This window comes from Erithacus rubecula (assembly GCF_903797595.1).
Source record: "Erithacus rubecula genome assembly, chromosome: 11".
Classification (NCBI taxonomy): domain Eukaryota; kingdom Metazoa; phylum Chordata; class Aves; order Passeriformes; family Muscicapidae; genus Erithacus; species Erithacus rubecula.
In genome coordinates this window covers 7,831,457-7,848,653 of record NC_136663.1, presented here as the reverse complement: position 1 = coordinate 7,848,653, position 17,197 = coordinate 7,831,457, and the positions used below count along the sequence as shown (strand labels likewise).

The following is a 17,197-nucleotide window of genomic DNA, read 5'->3' as shown; positions in this document are numbered from 1 at the left end:
TGGATAAGTCCCCCAGTCCTGCCCCCAAACTGTGTCTGTCCTATAGGCAAGACACACAGTGGAGAAGAGCAGCAAATGTGCAGAAGGATCAAAGCACACAACTTTGCACTGCTCTGAACACTAATCTCTCACTCTCCCCTTGCACCTTTCAACTGAAAATTTCATCAGACATCTTTCTTCAGGGAGGAAGTTAATTTTGCAAAATCAAACAGTCCAACATAAATTAAACAGATAAATCATGTCCTGTTATCCACATCCTTCCTCCAGAAGGAGTCTGCAAGGGTCTCCCTGTAGGCCCTTCTAACAACAGAATGACTTGATAACTCACACACTGCTAAGGACAAATGGGAAGGGAAGAGGTAACAAAATGGAAAACATTATTCTGCAATTTTGTCATTCCCCAGTGTGCCCATGTCTTGAGCACTGCCTGCAATTGTGTTTGTGCAGTCTCAAAAAGGTACATTAGAGTGAGGAGAAGCAACAAGAACATTAGAGGTACCAAATGGCTTCTGCAGTAGAAGAGACTTCATACACAAGGACCTGTTTGCTTGACAAACAATAGCTGAACTTGGATATGATTGAGGTATTCAGCATGGAGTGGCAAATGGAGAAAGTAAATGGAGTAATTGCTCTTCTTACAATAGCCACTTTTTACTTTAGTACTTTTTTTACTTTTTGCTTTTTTTGGTAGTTGAATGTGGATGTTCACTGATGCAGAGTCCAAAGGAATAAGTGCATTCAAAAAATTAGATAAGTTAATGGGAATCTAGCAGCCACTACATACTGCAATTCAGATACAGCCTGGAGCTCAGGAAGTGCCTCACACTGAGCACCAGAAGCTCTGGAAAGACATCAGAAAAAGGAATCCTCTCCAGTACCATTTTATGCTCTTTTCTTACATTTCCAGCACTGCAGTTTGAGACAGGACATCAGGCTGGGCAGGGCCTTGTTCTGACTCTACAGGGACTTGGTTTTGGGTCTCTCCTCCCTGCAGACAACATATTAGTCACAGATAAGGCTAAGCCACTTCCCTTCAAAGGCAGCCCTGACCTCTGATGGCCATGGCAAGGAACAGCTCGGCTCAGAGCTGTCTCCTGCCCCAGGACGTGGCGGTGATGGGGGCACGAGTATCTCATGTATGTAAGGACATGTACGTGCACATGTGACTTGGAATGGGAGGAGGTCCCTAATTACACAGGCTCAGTTTGAAATCCAAGCACATGCTTTGATCTTTCCTTTTCCAACATAAACACAGAGCAGAGTACAGATTTAGACAGACATCCCCTGCTGAAACACTGCACTGTTCCCTGCCCAGAGAACGAGACAGCCAGTGACACAAGGCAGCTGTCTGCTACATCCCTGCATCCACAGTCTTTGGATAGAATGGCAAAAAGCACAGTGCAAGGACCCTTAAGGAAGAGACAGAGCAACATAACATAAGTATCTGTGTTCAGATATCATTCCAGATGCCAGTCCAGGCATCTCTGGCAGGAGCCTTCACTGCTGTTTGCCTCTTGCAACTAGGATCAGTCTATTGAATTCACGTAAAAAAAATTAAAATATCCAAGCCAGAAGAACAGAGCCCACTCTGATTTGGTACTTCTGCGTGGTCTTCTGCCATTCAGGCAAACAGTGTCCTCCCCAGTCCCTCAATGATAGTGGCTGACCCACAGTGATAATGGAGACCCCACAGTCCAGTCACAGTGTGCTCTCTTCCTGACTTGTGGCACTCACTGCCCACGAGTGCCCCTGCCCCTGGCTGCACCTCAGGGGAGTTCTGTAACAAACCCTTCTCATGGGTCAGTCTCCCTCCTAGGGAATCTGTGTCCTCAGAAAAACATTTCCCTTCAGATGCTTCACAGGAGAGCAGAGCATGCACCTTTCCCTGTATTCTCTTCCTCCCCTTTTCTCCCAGCATACACGCACATAGAGTAACAAGCCAGACCTTTGTGCTTGAAAGGAACGCTTAAATTAGTAATGTGTGTTGGAGGAAAATAATTATTCTTTAGTACACTTACTGCACTTTTTCTCAGTGCAAAAACTGCAGGGATGGAGAATTTAGGTATTCAGTATTCATGTAAGATACCAGTGAGATGACAGGAGGAAATCAAGGCCAACATCCACTCAGTGCCTTGACTTTCTGTATCTTTCTTTCATTTCCCTAATTCCTGGCATGTGTCATTCATACTTTTTTCATATATGCATAAGGACTAAATGACACTCAAATACAACAATTCTTCTCCACCAAAATGAGAAAAGGATTCAAAAGCCCATTAATAGCACGATGCAGAATTCATTGCATTGTGCATCCTTGTAAATATGCATGCACACTCTTTTTATATCAGTTCATATACGTGAAATAGTAATAAGTAGGAAACACAAAAATATAAAATGAGAACCTCATGTTGTTACTACACTACAGTTCTTCTTTATGTGAGAGCTTTTAGCATTAATAGCTAGAGGAGAGTACACACTAGTCACTCTGAGTTTTGAGAGAACTCATTAAGTTCTACTGGTTTCTATTACAGAGATGGGACTATTTGGACCTTGAAAGATGTGAAAAATGATTTATTTGGAATATAAGAGAGAGGAAATACTTCCCATTAGTGGAATAGCAGCAGCTGTTAAACTCTGTAGAGCATATATGTATTAGTTTGAAAAGTCTGTAGGTAGGGAAGATATTTCAGCCTCAAATATCCTCATAAGACACTGACATACTTAAGCTGCAGTTTGCAATATGTTTGTAGAGTTAACGCTTGACAATTTTTTGGTTTAGTATTATTATACAGAAATGATACCAGGATGGTGTTGTCAAATAAATTATTATGTAAGATGCATAATAGATGGATATAATAGAAAATTAATTTGAAAAATGGATAACATATCTAATCTAATCTAATATCTGCCTTTAGTTTTGCTTTGAGAGAGTCAGAAAGCAGGGCTATTCAAGAGTTTGCCTTTGGTAGAATAGTTAATCCTAGTAATAAAGCATAATAAACACTTGTCTTCTTTGCTTCCACTGCTCAAAGATACAGATATTTCCTAAAATAACTTTGATATTTCCATGTAGGACAAAGCTAATTAGATTCACAGAGTCACAGAAATGCTGGTTGGAGGAGACCTCTGGAGATCTGCAGTCCAGCCTCCCACTCAAAGCAGGAGTGCTGCCAACACCAGATCAGGTCAACCCCAGCTTGGCCCCACAGCCAATATATAAAGACAGAAATTTCACATTGGTGACCTCTTCCAGTGCTACACCACCCTCTTGATGAAGAAATCAAGTATAAGAAATTCTGCTGAGAGTTGTAGTGTATTGTAAAGATTAATGAAAGTCAACTAAATTTTGTTCTTAAGAAACACACTGTCTCTAAAAGTCCTGTCTCACTGTTAATTCTCACAGAAAGAGTAAAATCCAATTAAATAATAATATTTACTGGTATATGTGTATTCTAATCTTTCACCAGTGAATATATTCTCAAAATCATATTCTGATGGTATGGAAATTTTCTCAGTTCTATCTGGTGGAAGGACACTGTGTATTCAATTACACAGCACAACCAAAACAAAACTGGGAGCTGAATCCAGATTTCCTACGCACTGCATAACTGAGTTAACCACAAAATCACTTTAGGGTTTAGCTTTCTTTTCCCACCAGCTACTGCAAAGGTAAGTTGCAAAAAGTTGAAATAAGTGTCCAAGGACAGCAGGAATGATGACAGTCTTTGTCAGGATCTGAACTTTAGAATTGCTTTTTTTTTACTACATAAGAAAAAGTCATTCTTCCTTATCCCTGTAAGTATGGAGCTCACTCGGATCTCAGTCTGCCATTCTTTCACTTCATCTTCACTGAGATGAATCCTGAAGTTCCTGTTGGAGAATGTAAATTGAAGTCATTGACTGGCACACACATTGACTTTAGATTTCTATCAGATTTCAAAGATGCCACTGGAACCTTTGAGAAGGGTTTACTCTTTAAAGAAACACTTAAAAATGATAAGTGATGATCGGAATGCAGCAGTGGTGGTGGCAAAAAGCAGGGTTCAGTGTGTGTATCTACACTCCTAAAATGGATCAGTTGGAATGTCATTGAGTGTTTTCCCTGAAGAGCAAAAGAACAGCCAGGTCTCTGTGCTCACTTCCTATCATTTTATTCCCCATCGTTGTTGTGCCACAGAGTCAGCTTATCTAACAGTGGGAACTGCCTTAGTGGAACGAGGATTTACTCCTGAGAATGGGCCCACTCAAGCTCCTGCAGAGGTGCTATTTTGTACCTGCAAACCCTCTCTGCACTCATCTCCTGATAGCAGAGAGATGCAGGCTCCCATTACTATCTCTAAACACACAGTCCCCTGTTAGCCGAGATCATGCAGTGCCCCTTTTACTGCAGCAATGTAAACATTTACCAAGAGAAGACAAGGAAATATGATCTGACACAAGAAGATTAAGCTGTATGGGTTTTTCACAGGAAGCCAAGTCCTTTAGCTGTCAGGTAGAAGCCACAGAGTGATGCCTATTGTTTCTTAAAGAGTAATTACTTCTGATTGCTTCCGAGGACACTAATTTGTCTTGATACAGAATGACAGCATAACCTAGAGCAGTGGATAACTGCATTGCTTTACCTGTGTACAGGTTTTCTGGGGCTGGCAAGTACACCCATGCTGGTTTGAGCAGCACTAGAGCACTGCACTTACCCTTTTCAGGGCTGATTTCTAAGATGGCAGAAATAGTGAAAGAAAAAACAAAAATCATAAAAGGATCCCTGATTGGTCCTAAACAAAAGTTCACCAAGGCTGTTATCCAGTGATACTGTCTGTTTGCAGAAAAGAACAGTTTTATCATTCCTGACTGTAGTTTATGATAGCTGACTCAGTCAGAAGCTGCCCAGGACTTGAAAGTCAAACCCACAGAGCTTCAGTGAGGGGTCACAAAACTGACCATCATGCTCCCAAACTTCAGCTGTCATGCAGAAATTCAAAAGCCAGAGAAGAAGCACTGCACTGTTTTTCCCACCCTCCTGGCATCCCTCAGATTCTCCTTATGCCACTTTGCAAGCCATAGCAGTTCCCTGCTGCTCTTCACGGTTTCTGACACTTCCAATAATTCTGGTCTTAAAATTTCTTCTTTGCAGGGAGAACAGTGAAGGCATTTCAACACTTACTGCAGATTCATTGCAACCTGAAAAAAAAAAAAGGCAATGTTCACCTCACATTACCTTTGTGGTAGTAAAATTATTATTTTTAAGATCTGAGAGGGCTGGCTAAGAAGTTTATCCTAACTAGAAGAATGCTCCCTTTGGCTTAACAGCCTGTGATTGTTCCCAACTCCCCACTTCTGAGACAAGATAATACTGAGTGTGCCACTCCTATGGGCTCCACCAAGAGCCATCTCTCCATAAAGTCTCATTATCTACTTTGATTCATTCTTAGAATTGTGGCAGTTAAGAAGATTTTAGAGTCCCTCTCTCCCAGGGATGGCTCCCTGCCTTTGTTTGCCTAAATGATTGTTTTCTTCACCGGTTTTGTTTTTTGCTAAACCGGTATATCAGGCTGGATCTCTGCAAACACTTAAAGGGAGGGGGAGCAGAGGGGGAAATGCTGTCCAAGTGTTCTGTCACTGCTCATAGTTAAAAAAGCTTCTGTCTGACCTATTCCAAATTGTACATGTGTCATGATGCTCTTGGAGTCCCCAGTGTCTCCAGCCTCTCTCATGGGGGCATATCCCACTGGAAAGGGAGACAAGAGCTCATTGGAAATGCAAGGCCCCAGCAGCACATAATCTTTGGGGTCACCATGGGAAACACCAGAGCCCCCAAGAGCTGCACGGGGCTGGCTGGTGCAGGCAGAACAAGACCTGCCACTGGTGCTAAGTTCAGGCTGGTAAATAATGGGGACTCAAATAACAAGAGCTGCAGAAGATTTGCACATCCAATAGACAAAATGAGTGGCCAGAGACCAAGCAGGGATCACAGCCACTGACTCAGACCTGCAGAGCCCCAGCAGCAGAGCAGCAACAGCAGCAGCCCATTCTCTGCAGCCAGAGCTGACCTGGGCACCAGCTGGAGCAGGATTGGGTCCGATGGCTCAGCACACAGCTGGTCCTCCACCATCCATCACCGTGTCACAGCAGTGCACCCAGTCAGGACAGCCCCCAGTGCAGTCAAAAGGCAGCTGCCTGCTCTCCCAAAGTGCACAGAAGCACAGAAAAGAAAAGATCCATTTGACCTGTGCAGACAAATATTTGGAAAGTTCTCTCCAAGTGTATGGATGCTTCAGGTGTGATCAAGCCAAATTCTAATTACAGTCAATACAAGCACCCTGTCCAATGTCCAGCACCCATGGATTAGCACTTTGAAAGCAAACAGTATTTCAGAGTGACTTCAGTTATTTACTCTCCAAATTTTGCTGGAGTAGCAAAGAAATTTGGCTCATGAAAGCATAGCAGGGATTTCACGTATATTTTTTAGTTAGAATTTATTGATCTAATTCTGTCTACAACCACAACATGAGATCTAATTTTCCACTGGACATTAATTTTGAGAGTTTTCTGAATTTAAAAACAATAAAAATGGAGACCAAAATGTGACCAGTTCTTAAAATAACCTATAGAAAATTAAATCACATTAAAATGTAAAAAATAAATGTGTATTTATGCCAGAAAACAGTTTTTCCAGATTTCAATTATGCATTGTGAAATAAAAAGAACATAATAAATGTCTCTCCTTATTTGTGTGGGCTTCGTGATAAAAAGAACTGATAAATAGGTCAAGATAAAAAAAAACCAAATGGATGTTGTGGTTTGGAAGTCTTGTTTTGTGTTATAGAAGTAATAAAGTAATAAATCAGCATTAACATAAACACATTTACTCCTCCTCTCCAAAGCAGTTAATTGTTTCACGTTATCAATAAATATGTAACATTATTGATGATATTTTCTTTCCTTAAATCAACCATGAAGTAATTCTATTGATTTCCATCGAGTTACCAAAGACCAGTTTATACCCACTATGACCATTTAAATGTATAATTCTGGAAAGCACCTTTCCATAAGATCTGTGACATTAGTTGCCATTATTCAGTGTTTCCAAATACAGTTCTTCCATAAAAGTTATTTACCGGCTTCTTACACTGCAGTTTATCACAACCTTCATTATTCCCTCTAGGAGTTGCACTAAATCACCCAGCTGACAGCTCAAGTGATCCAGTTCCCTGACTGCTGGTGCTTCTAAAATAATCAAGGTCCAAACCGCCTTCTATAAAGCTTCCATTTAATCAGTGCTGACATGCACCTTAGATTGCACTTCAGGAGGTGCCAGGAGTGCCTCCAGGGCTTTGTGGCTTTATCACCAGGCAGACAGAAAGTTGTTCTGCTGGCAGGTCACGCCATGAGCCCAGCCCTGCATGTGAAAGTCCCTGCCTAGGAGAGGGACTTGCTTTACTACCAAATCTCCCTGCACCTTTACAGTTTTGACCCAAGTCAAGAAGGTGGGGAGTGGTGTTATTTGGTTTTACTCCAAGGAAGGAAAAATGGCAGAAATCCCCTTGCAGGATCAGTCAGATCCAGGTACAGCCTCTGAGTCCTTGCTTGCACATCATGGGTCCAGCCAAACGACTGTCCTGATGAGAAGCTGGATATTCTTCTTTTTCTTCTGACAAAAGCAGTGTCAGCAGAAACAAGTTTTCTTTCAGGCACAGTTCATGCAGTATGGGAAACTATTTTGAAGTAGATTGGCAAAGGATTGCTATTGTTCTGCCAATATAAGCCATGTCTGCACTAGAGAGCTTCTGCCCCCAGTGCTCAACCAGTCAAGCAGCCCTGTGGATAGACTGACAGATATACAAGGAAAGTTCCTTTCTTTCAGTGGTGCTAGCATGGATTTGTCCTGATAAAACTGTGAAATAGATACTGGCCCTCTGTTCATTCTTTGGCACTTGAACAGTTTTCTGAGGAGCCACAAGAGTCAGTGCTATAACAGTGAGCCATAAAAACAGACAGAAAGTATAAACACATCTGTCCCCATCTCCCATAAAAATTAACAACATTGCACTGAAGAAATACTTTATAAATGTTCCAGGCAAAAAAATATATTCTTTGAGTGATTTTTAATAAAAAAAGTGAAAATTTCCCACCAAAGACTAAACTTCAAGCAAAGCGATCTTGTCGAGAATCCAATTTTCCACTGAAAAGCATGATAGGCTCTCCCTTAATAACAATAATAACAATCACCACTGCCAGTGTGCTACAGATGGAGCAATGAAGCAAGAAAATAGCATGTTCTTTAAGAGAAGAAGAAGAATAGGCAGCATTGCCCTGGACACCATGCTAATAGCAGTTTGTGATCTTGGTACAGCAGCGTTTCCTGCTCGAGAGCTGACATGGAGCACTGCAGGCTGCTTTTCAGCACCTTCACACTTGCTGCTCTCACTCGGAAAACTGTGGAGAGGGAAACCACCACATACTGCAGCAGCATGAATTTTAATTCCAGTTTTACAAATTTGCATCAGAAAACATTGAAGACTGATGGAAGGAAGCTTATCTGGAGGAAGAAGATAAGATCAAACAGGTAAAGTCACTTCTTCCAGCCCTTGTGCAGAGGGCTGCTCTTTGCAGCAGAGAAATGCATCAAAAACAAATACATAAATAAAGATATTTCAATCTTTTGGATATAGAAAGATACTTCCAGCAACATATACAAGGTTTGGAGCAGAAGATGAGACAGAAGAAGGAAATGTTTTTTCAGCAGGCCCGTCCTGGTTTAGAAGAGGTACCAGGCAAAAGGCAGAGCTGAGAGCAGATTTCAGGTCTCAAAAGTCATAAGATGAACTGCAAAGAAAAACTGACCAATTAAAATTATCTGACTAATGTTCATGGTGGTAAAGAAACAGAGGTGGGAAATAGAGATATTTTGTCAGTGGCATTTTTTTTCTGAGATTCCTCTATTTTTGTGCTGCTAAAGCAATTGCACTTTAAAATTCCGTGCAAAGCAGGTGTGTTCTGTGTAAGAACATATCCTTGCATCCATAAAATGAAAACTTCTCAGTATCCCTGTGTCTGAGTCTGGGAAAATCTACACTCCACTGTGAACAGAGACCTCACACCAGGGTTGAGCACAGACCCTTCAGAGCACTCATTTACACCAGTGGTTTAAAAGTCAATCCTCTCCGAGAGCTGCCTAGGAGAGATTTGAGGAAGGGGAGCTCTGCCAGAGCTTGTGACAGAAGCCTTTGCATATTTTCAGTGCATGAACATTTAAGTAGGGCTGACATATAAAAAAACCTTACAGATTATGCCCTGGAAAGGCTGCATGAGGATTCAGCAGGTCCCACAGATCTGTGAGTGAAGGCATTGAAGCTGCTGTGGTGGCTTAACTCATCACATGGACATGAAAGACAGAGAGCATGAGGTGGCTGATGGCTGTAGTGGGATGTGCTTGGCACAATTATTGGATCATTTTCAGGCTTTGCCCATTTTCTAAGACATAACTGCTTACTTTGTTGCTTCCTAAAAATTTAGATTTACACCCATTTCACCTGTTGATAACACCAATAAATTGATGACTATCTCCTTTGAGTATCCTGAAGTTCAATCCAGCTGTATCTGAAAACAATAGGTATTTGTCCAGTGACATCAAGAGGAGCTGGGATGTGCTGAAAGGGGAGGCAAGAGGTAGATCACTTGGTGGATCTACTTTTTAAAATGCCTTCTAATGAAGGGTGAGATAAAACTGTTATCTCAGCTTTACGGCTGGAAACAACAGTATAATTTGGGAAGAGTCCTGCACTGTGGTGTCTAAGAGTAGTTCTCTGCTGCAAATAGGCTTCTACAGAAAATCTACATACACTTACAGACCCAAATGCTGAGAGGCAGATACTCAGAAGTGGCAAGCAGCCATAATTCCTCCTGAAACCACTGGAGTTTTATGGATGGAACTGAGGAAGCACTCTCTCCACAAGAGAAGTTGCTGACAATAAATCAGCAGCAAGTGTTGCAATTACTGCCCCACGCAGTGTGATGCCTTGCTTGATGCTGCCTCCACAGAAAAGAAATTCTATTGATGGTACTTCTCACAGTGGCACTGGAAAAAAAGCAACAACAAACAAAACCAACTTCACAGCAGTTTTGGCACAAGGAAAGATCCAGACAACTGCCAGTCTGCACTTCAATACACAATCCTGACCAGGAGGAAAATGACTCATGCAAAGTCTGGAGCAAGACATGGTATAATGCTTTCATATGGCCCCAGACACAATTATAATTCCTCCCATCAGCTCTTCCTGCTGACCTCAGCTTTCTCATTGGTTTGGCCTAATAATTAGAAAAGTTCTTAGAACTTAACCAGAACATCATTGTTCCCATGGAAAACACCCCACTGCTCCTGTGATGGGAAATAGCTTTTTCCCCCTTTCCTTTTGAAAATTTTACTGCTGATCTGGCTAGGCCAGGCTCCAAGTCTAAGCTAGGTTTCAGTGTGCTTTTACAACACTGGCTTTGCATCGGCATCTCCCACTGCTTCTGAAATCAGCCAGAGAAAATGAGCCTTTGTAGGGAGCAAGCAGAAATGTCTCAGAAAAACAGATGAGCAGCCTGGACTATACCCTGGAAGCAGAGCAGAGAGGGAAAGGCTTCTCACATTGCTCTCCCTGCCCCAGGTCCTGTCCCCTGGCTCCAAGCTGCTGGGGGAGGAGGAGCCCTGGTGCCATCACAAACCCATCCAAAGGTAGCAGTGGCCAAGGAGAGAGGAAGAAAGAGCAGTTAATGAATGTCACTGGAGAGAGTGTGAGCTGCTCCTGGGGCTCGGTGTGTGGTAAGCAGAGATGTGATCAGAGGCAGCAGCAGCTAACAGATGTCTGGCAACACGGCTCCAAGGGAGCCCTGGCACGGTGGAGAGAGAGAGGGAGGGAGGAAAGGAGAGATGGCCTCCAAGGACCAGGCTGGATGGTCCCTGTGTGCAGGAGGCTGACAGGAGATATTCCTGCAATCCAACCTGCCCTTGGGGAATTAATTGGGTCGAGCTTCTCTGGTGAATCCAATCTCTCAACTTTCCCACACTATTTCCATATTTCCTCCTAAAGGTTTCAGTCATGACAGGCGCTGTCACACTGTGACTGCTCAGGCAGACACAAGAGGCAGAGATGTCCTTGGAATACAGAGAAGGTGAGGGCTGGCTCTTAACTGTGCCTGGTGATGTGGACAAAGCTCCACCCAAAGCTGCCATGGTCACGCTGTCTTAGCCTCAGGTGATGATGGGACTTGGTTCTGTGCCTTCACAAGCAGGATTTTAGTGAGCTTCCAGTAGGTAAGTTATGACAGTGTCTGTCAGTTCACTGTCCCATTTACTTCTGCATGATGTTATAAGTATTTGGAGACTGGAGCTCCCAGCTTTAGGATGGTAATAACCCTCTTGCAGCTTAAAATAAAAAAAAACAGTAAACCCAGTAGAGGATATAGTTAAGCAGTAAACCAGCTTAAATTCAGTAAACCAGCTTAAACTCAGTATGTTTCATTTGCTTTTCTCACCATCCATCATATCATCTTGGGAGAGCTGAAAGTATCTTATAATAATTTGAAGAGTGAGAATTTTCTGGAAGGATACTTGCTAGAAAATAGCTTTTTGACTCCTGGGCAATAGCAGTTTTACAAAATCACTCACTTTGAGCACTGACCCTTTGCCATCACCAAGGAATAGTTGTTAATATCCATTTTAAGGGCTCAATTTCAGATTCTTCCAGCCATGTAAGCAACACTCCATACCCCAGCTATTCCACTAGAAGAGATGCTTAGAACATATTATGGATTTTATATATATATATATATATATATATATATATATATATATCCACATACATGCTATACTGCTCTACAAAGCTGGTGTAGTGTAAGGAGAAACAACAGCCCAGCTGAGGAGCAACCCAGCCATGCACCACTTTAGAAGGCACTTGCATGTTTTTGTTTTCTTCAGCAGTGAAATGAACCCTGACTTTATTATCTGCTAGGAGAGATGATCACCTGAGGGATCATGTTGTCACTGGAATGAGACAGGGATGGGAATTTTCCAGCTGACATTGCAGAGAAATATTTTGTACTGCAGATCTATGGCCTTAGATTCATAGGACATTCAGCACATGGCTTTATGTGCCTGTCTCCAGGAGGAGAAAAGGTGTTCCTAACTTGTGTTAATGTTGGAAGGGGACTCTTCCCTCCTGCTGTTCTCACTGACATGTCAGGTGTGCTGCTGTGCACTCCACTGAGTGTTGGTCTCCTTGAGAAGCTGATGTGAGTTTTAGTTGAATACACACAAGAATGCACTCACACTAACCTTACCCAGCAATATTAAGTTGAACTGGATATGAGGGGCACCCTGAGGGCAGATTTTAGCCATCCCTGTGGACAGCTGAATAGTTTGATGTGTTGTTCCTGGGACTTGTGTGCTTGTTCTGATGAGGGCTGAGAGGGAGGATTCCTTGCTGGGCCACTTAACATAGCAACATTCCTGATAGTGAATCATCAGAATAAACAACGTTCTTCAAGTGGAGCACAGTTTACCATTGTGAACACAAATTTGGCTTTTAATTTACTGAAGACATCACAGAGTGAAAAAAAAGTTAATTCTTAGGCAGAAGTAGCAGCAGTCACCTGTAACTCAGCACCGAGGGGATCAAATCACTCTACAATTAACTCTCACAGTGCTCCTGCTGTGAGGATGATTATGTCTTGGTGCAGAAACTGAAGCATAAATGGTTGATGTGCTTAAGACTCCGTCCTGGGTCAGCACTCAAGCAGGAACAGAGCCCAGGAGTCCCAGCCCACCAGCACTGGCTGAGGGGTTACCAGGGGATGTGGGGCAGATGCACTGACCAGAAATTCATGAGTGGTTACTGCCTCGAGGTACCTGCCACCAGACCAGCAGGCAAGCAGCCTCTTAAGGGATGATCTTTTTAAGCATTCCCAATCCTATCAATCAAAACAAGACAGGTTTACTTAAAATGGTTTAGGTAATAGCTCTTTGCTAACAGAGGATTTTGTCAGAAGAAACTCAAAGATCCTCTTCTGAACATTTGTGCAAACAATCTGAGGATATGATAACATCTGGCAGGAAGACACCAACAAACAGCTGGGAGAGGAGGAAAGACTGGGAGACAATAAACCTTTTTTTTAGCAGAATTGGATTCAGAGATGGATATCTGATCCTGGCTTATCACTGAATCACCCGATAAAAAAGACCCACAGAGGAAAAAAACCTTCTTTGAGCACCTACCTAAGAACACCTTCTGTGGCCCACACACCAGGTCAAAATTTTGGTACACTAAACAGAGAAAACACAATTAATTAAGGTTTAGTTTTTGTTTAGTTTTGGTTTGAAGTTTTTTGAGTGGGTTTTTTTGTGTTTTTGTTCTTCATGGTAGAAAAATACCCAGACGTGCTCTCTCTGAGCTTCATTTTAAGCTAAAATCTGACAAACCTCTCATACACTAGAAGAAGAAATTTCACCCAACCTCTAATTTATGCATCAGCTTAATCCACTGTATTTTTCCCACATAAACAAAGCTTTAGTTATCCTATATATATCATGTATTTTGCAGGAAATTATTATTCTTCCACTACAAAAGAGCACTGTAAATGCAGATAATTTCTGGCTTTGATCTCCATTGTGCCATGGAAAAAGTATTGATCAGTTAGTATCAATTAAAATTAAAAACAAACAGCAAAATACCCCACCAAAATAATATTCCATGTAAACATTTCAGAAATCTTTGCTGTGTTTTCCTAATGTCAGTGTTAGTCAAGAATAACTCAAGGACAAACTGTGCAAAGGTGCACAGAGCCAGGTCTTTTATCAGTATTGCAAAAGGATGCTGTCCTGCTGAGGGGATCAGTGAGGCTTTATCCAAGGTCAGGAGTTTAGTGAGTGTAAGTGACCCCAGTCATGCTGCTGGGTAAGCTGGTTAACCAAGGTGAGGAGTGAATCTGTGAGGTCTCCAGAGGTTGGTCACACTGGCACGAAGCAGAGAGCTCATGAAGCCCAGCTACTGAAGTGCTCCAAGTCTGGTTTGCCCCTTAGGTGGCTGTGGAGATTAACACATTGTTTTTTCTCATTTGACAGTGCCCATTTTCAGGATTACTTTTGAAAGACTGGAAGGTGAAAGTGTCACAGAGGCATTGAAAAGATTTGGAGAGCTGCAGCAATTAGAGCTGCCTTTCCTCATGTCTGGGAGAGCACAAGGCTGGAGTGGCTGTGGCAGCACAGCCAGGGCAGCTCTGAGGTGCTGCTGCCCCTGTCACCCCAAGGAGGTTCCTCCTGGGAGCCAGTGAGCTGCACTTTACTGAAAGGAGCCAGTGTTCTGCCTCATGGAGAACACAGCTGGGGAAGCACAAAGACAGCACCTTCAGACCCTTCTCTGGGAGTTCAGTCACACTGAGAATTTGAGAGGCATGTTTATATCACGAAAAGATTGGTTTAGGGATGAGCTGTCTATATATCAGAGTTCATACGATGACATCTAAAATCTCGTCTGCAGAAAATCTCCTGTCTTAGGGGACAGCTCCCAGCTCCACTGAAAACATTTCAATCACTGAATTCATCACTGGGCTGTGCTAGCCCAGTCCAGGGCCCAGTCCCACAGGTTGTTACTCAATCAATGCAGCTATTGATTTCATCAGGAGCACTGTCTGCATCAGATCAAATGCTAAGGAGTTCACAAGTTGCCAGGCTGATAAAGAGTTTCTTCATGACAGAGTGACTCTCTTTGTTGGAGAATGTGGCTCACAGATATTAACTGCTAGTGAGCTAAAAGCAGCACAGATCCACATGGTGCATATGGTGTAAAACAAGAGATTTATTAGACTAACATACTGCAGGAACAGACTGAAAGAGAAAACTCCAAGTGACATCAGGAGGTGATAAGTGGGCAGCCACAAGTGTAGTTTTGCTACCGTCTACACCCCTGCAGTTAGTCCACTTGTACCAGTTCAGAGCCTAATCTTACATTCTGTTCTGGCCTGAACCCTGCAAATCTTGGCACCCAAGAGCACTCTCACTGAGCACTGAGACATAGCAGCCTGCAAACAGCTAATAAAGCAGAAAATGTTTTCAGCAGCAGACCTTGAACTTGAAAGCATCCATTCCACCATCCTTTCAGTATGATGTGTGCATTTAAAATAACCACTCTTACACTTATACAAGGAGAATTGAAAAGTCTGAGTCAAACTGAGGCTATGTACTCCTCAGGCAAAAAATGGGTCAATGGGGAACTGATTCCTCATCTCAGATTTTGTATCCTCTCAATCTGTTTTGTGTTGCAGTCTTCATTTTTAACAAAATCCTAAAGAATAAAGAGAGACATTAGTAGACTGCCATCAACTTTGACCAACTTCAATTCCAGCATCTGAAAAAGACTGAGAGGCTATTATTTTGTTTCTCTTTTCCATTTTATATTTTGAATTCTTTGGGGTAGGGACCAGTCCTCTGAAGATTTCAGAAAGCATATACTGATTTTCAGACAGCAGTTGCAATGAGTATCATTGACTCTGGGATATTTCTGAAACTTGATTAATCTTTCTCTGAAATAGTACTTCCAAATTATTCATAAGACTAAAGTATATTTAATGCCAGCAATATTTAACTGATTTGAAATGCATAGTTATGCTTTTTTTTCCTTTGAAATGTATTTTATGCCTTAAAAAAATGTTTCTGTAGTATTTATAATAATGAAGGACCACTCACACTTTCACAATACAGAAGTCTTGTCCTTGCACTGATTTATACAGATTAGAGATTGACCATGAAATGAAATTCTGGCTTCACACAAGCCAATGGCAAAATTTTCATGAAGCTTAGACTTGAGCCATGCCACACAGGGCACCTCTCTCTATAATATGAATGGTCTTTTAGATGGTATTGCATGAAGTAGAACAAGGGTATATTTAGAATAAACATGTATCATTATACTAATGCTAGTACTAATAATATTTGGTAATGTAATTGCATTCTGCCCCCAGGAGTTCAGAGCTCCTCCTGCTCACATTCCTGAATTAAGTGGCACAGCACAATTACATATTCTCCTTCTTTTCAGGTGAGGAAACTGAAGCTTACAGAGAGGTTAAGCAACTTGCCCAAGGCTACAAAAGAAGTCTGGAATATGATCTTCGGACATTTAAATATATTGCCAGTGGCTTAATGGGTCTAATTTCTGAGAATTATAATTTTGGAGAGGCCAAGAGCACCAACAGAGATCAGATTGGGGAATGTTCAAGAACATCTCTCTAAAGCACGAGGCAGAGCAGCACAGTGATTATAAATCTCTCAAACTGTGCAGAGGTCCGGAGCCAGTGGATACCTTCTGAAAACTCTGGTCTAAGGCATCTAGAAAAGTGAATGATCTGATGAAGAAAGAACAGCCTTTTGTCATTCTAAAAATACCAAGCCTGTACATCATGTGCACTGAGAGAAAAGTTCCCGTGTGAGACATCCTGAAGAGACAGAGAGCTTCACACACTTTGCCTCTTTCACACCTAAAAGTACTTAACAAAAATGAGTTTCACTTTAGTCACAACTCTGCCTACATCCAAAGCCTTAATGTAAAAGTGCTTACATACATTCTTTTATTCTTTACAGAAACAGGGCTTATTTCAGCTTGCGAGATATCATCTCCACTGAAATCAGTTCATTTCTTGCATTTTGCAACAGAGAATATAATGAGGAGAAAGAGAGGCTCTTCTACACATTTTGTGGAATGAATTTTTATTAATTTATTTGTTTTCTTAAAAGGGAGTTCAATATATTAAAAAAATCCAACATATTCTTTTTTTGACATTCCACTTCCTTCAGTAGAAAGGTCTGACTGAAGGATACTCCTCAAGATTGAAATAAATAGCTCCACCAGACTCCCAAATCCTATGGGAGTCAGAGTGTAAATCTCTGAGTGCTCAGTTGTGCTGCTTGCTGAGTTTACACCCTCTGTCAAGGCTCTCAGCCCGAGCCAGCAGTGCTGTGTTCCACCCATAAATGGCTTTAGAGCCAAAGCTCTCATCTTGAACAGCACCTGGCAAGGAGCAGTGAGATAGTGCAGTGTACAGAGCCTCAGCACAATACCTCTGTGCAGGCAGCTCAGAAAACCAAGTGAACACCTCGTTCTGCTTATGCTGACATTTCCACAGGCAGCATTACATACTTTCTTGAGATGGCAGTTCCCAATGAGCATAA

General features: G+C 42.0%; 1 protein-coding gene across 1 annotated transcript in view; it reads right to left on the bottom strand.

The window, feature by feature from the left end:
* Positions 1-16,649, bottom strand: part of SENP5 (SUMO specific peptidase 5) — a 156,322-nt gene extending 139,673 nt beyond the window's left edge. Inside the window, exon 1 of the mRNA XM_079314878.1 lies at positions 16,587-16,649. The gene's annotated coding sequence lies outside the window, so the exon portion shown is untranslated. The remainder of the gene's footprint in view (positions 1-16,586) is intronic.
* Positions 16,650-17,197: the final 548 nt, after the last annotated feature.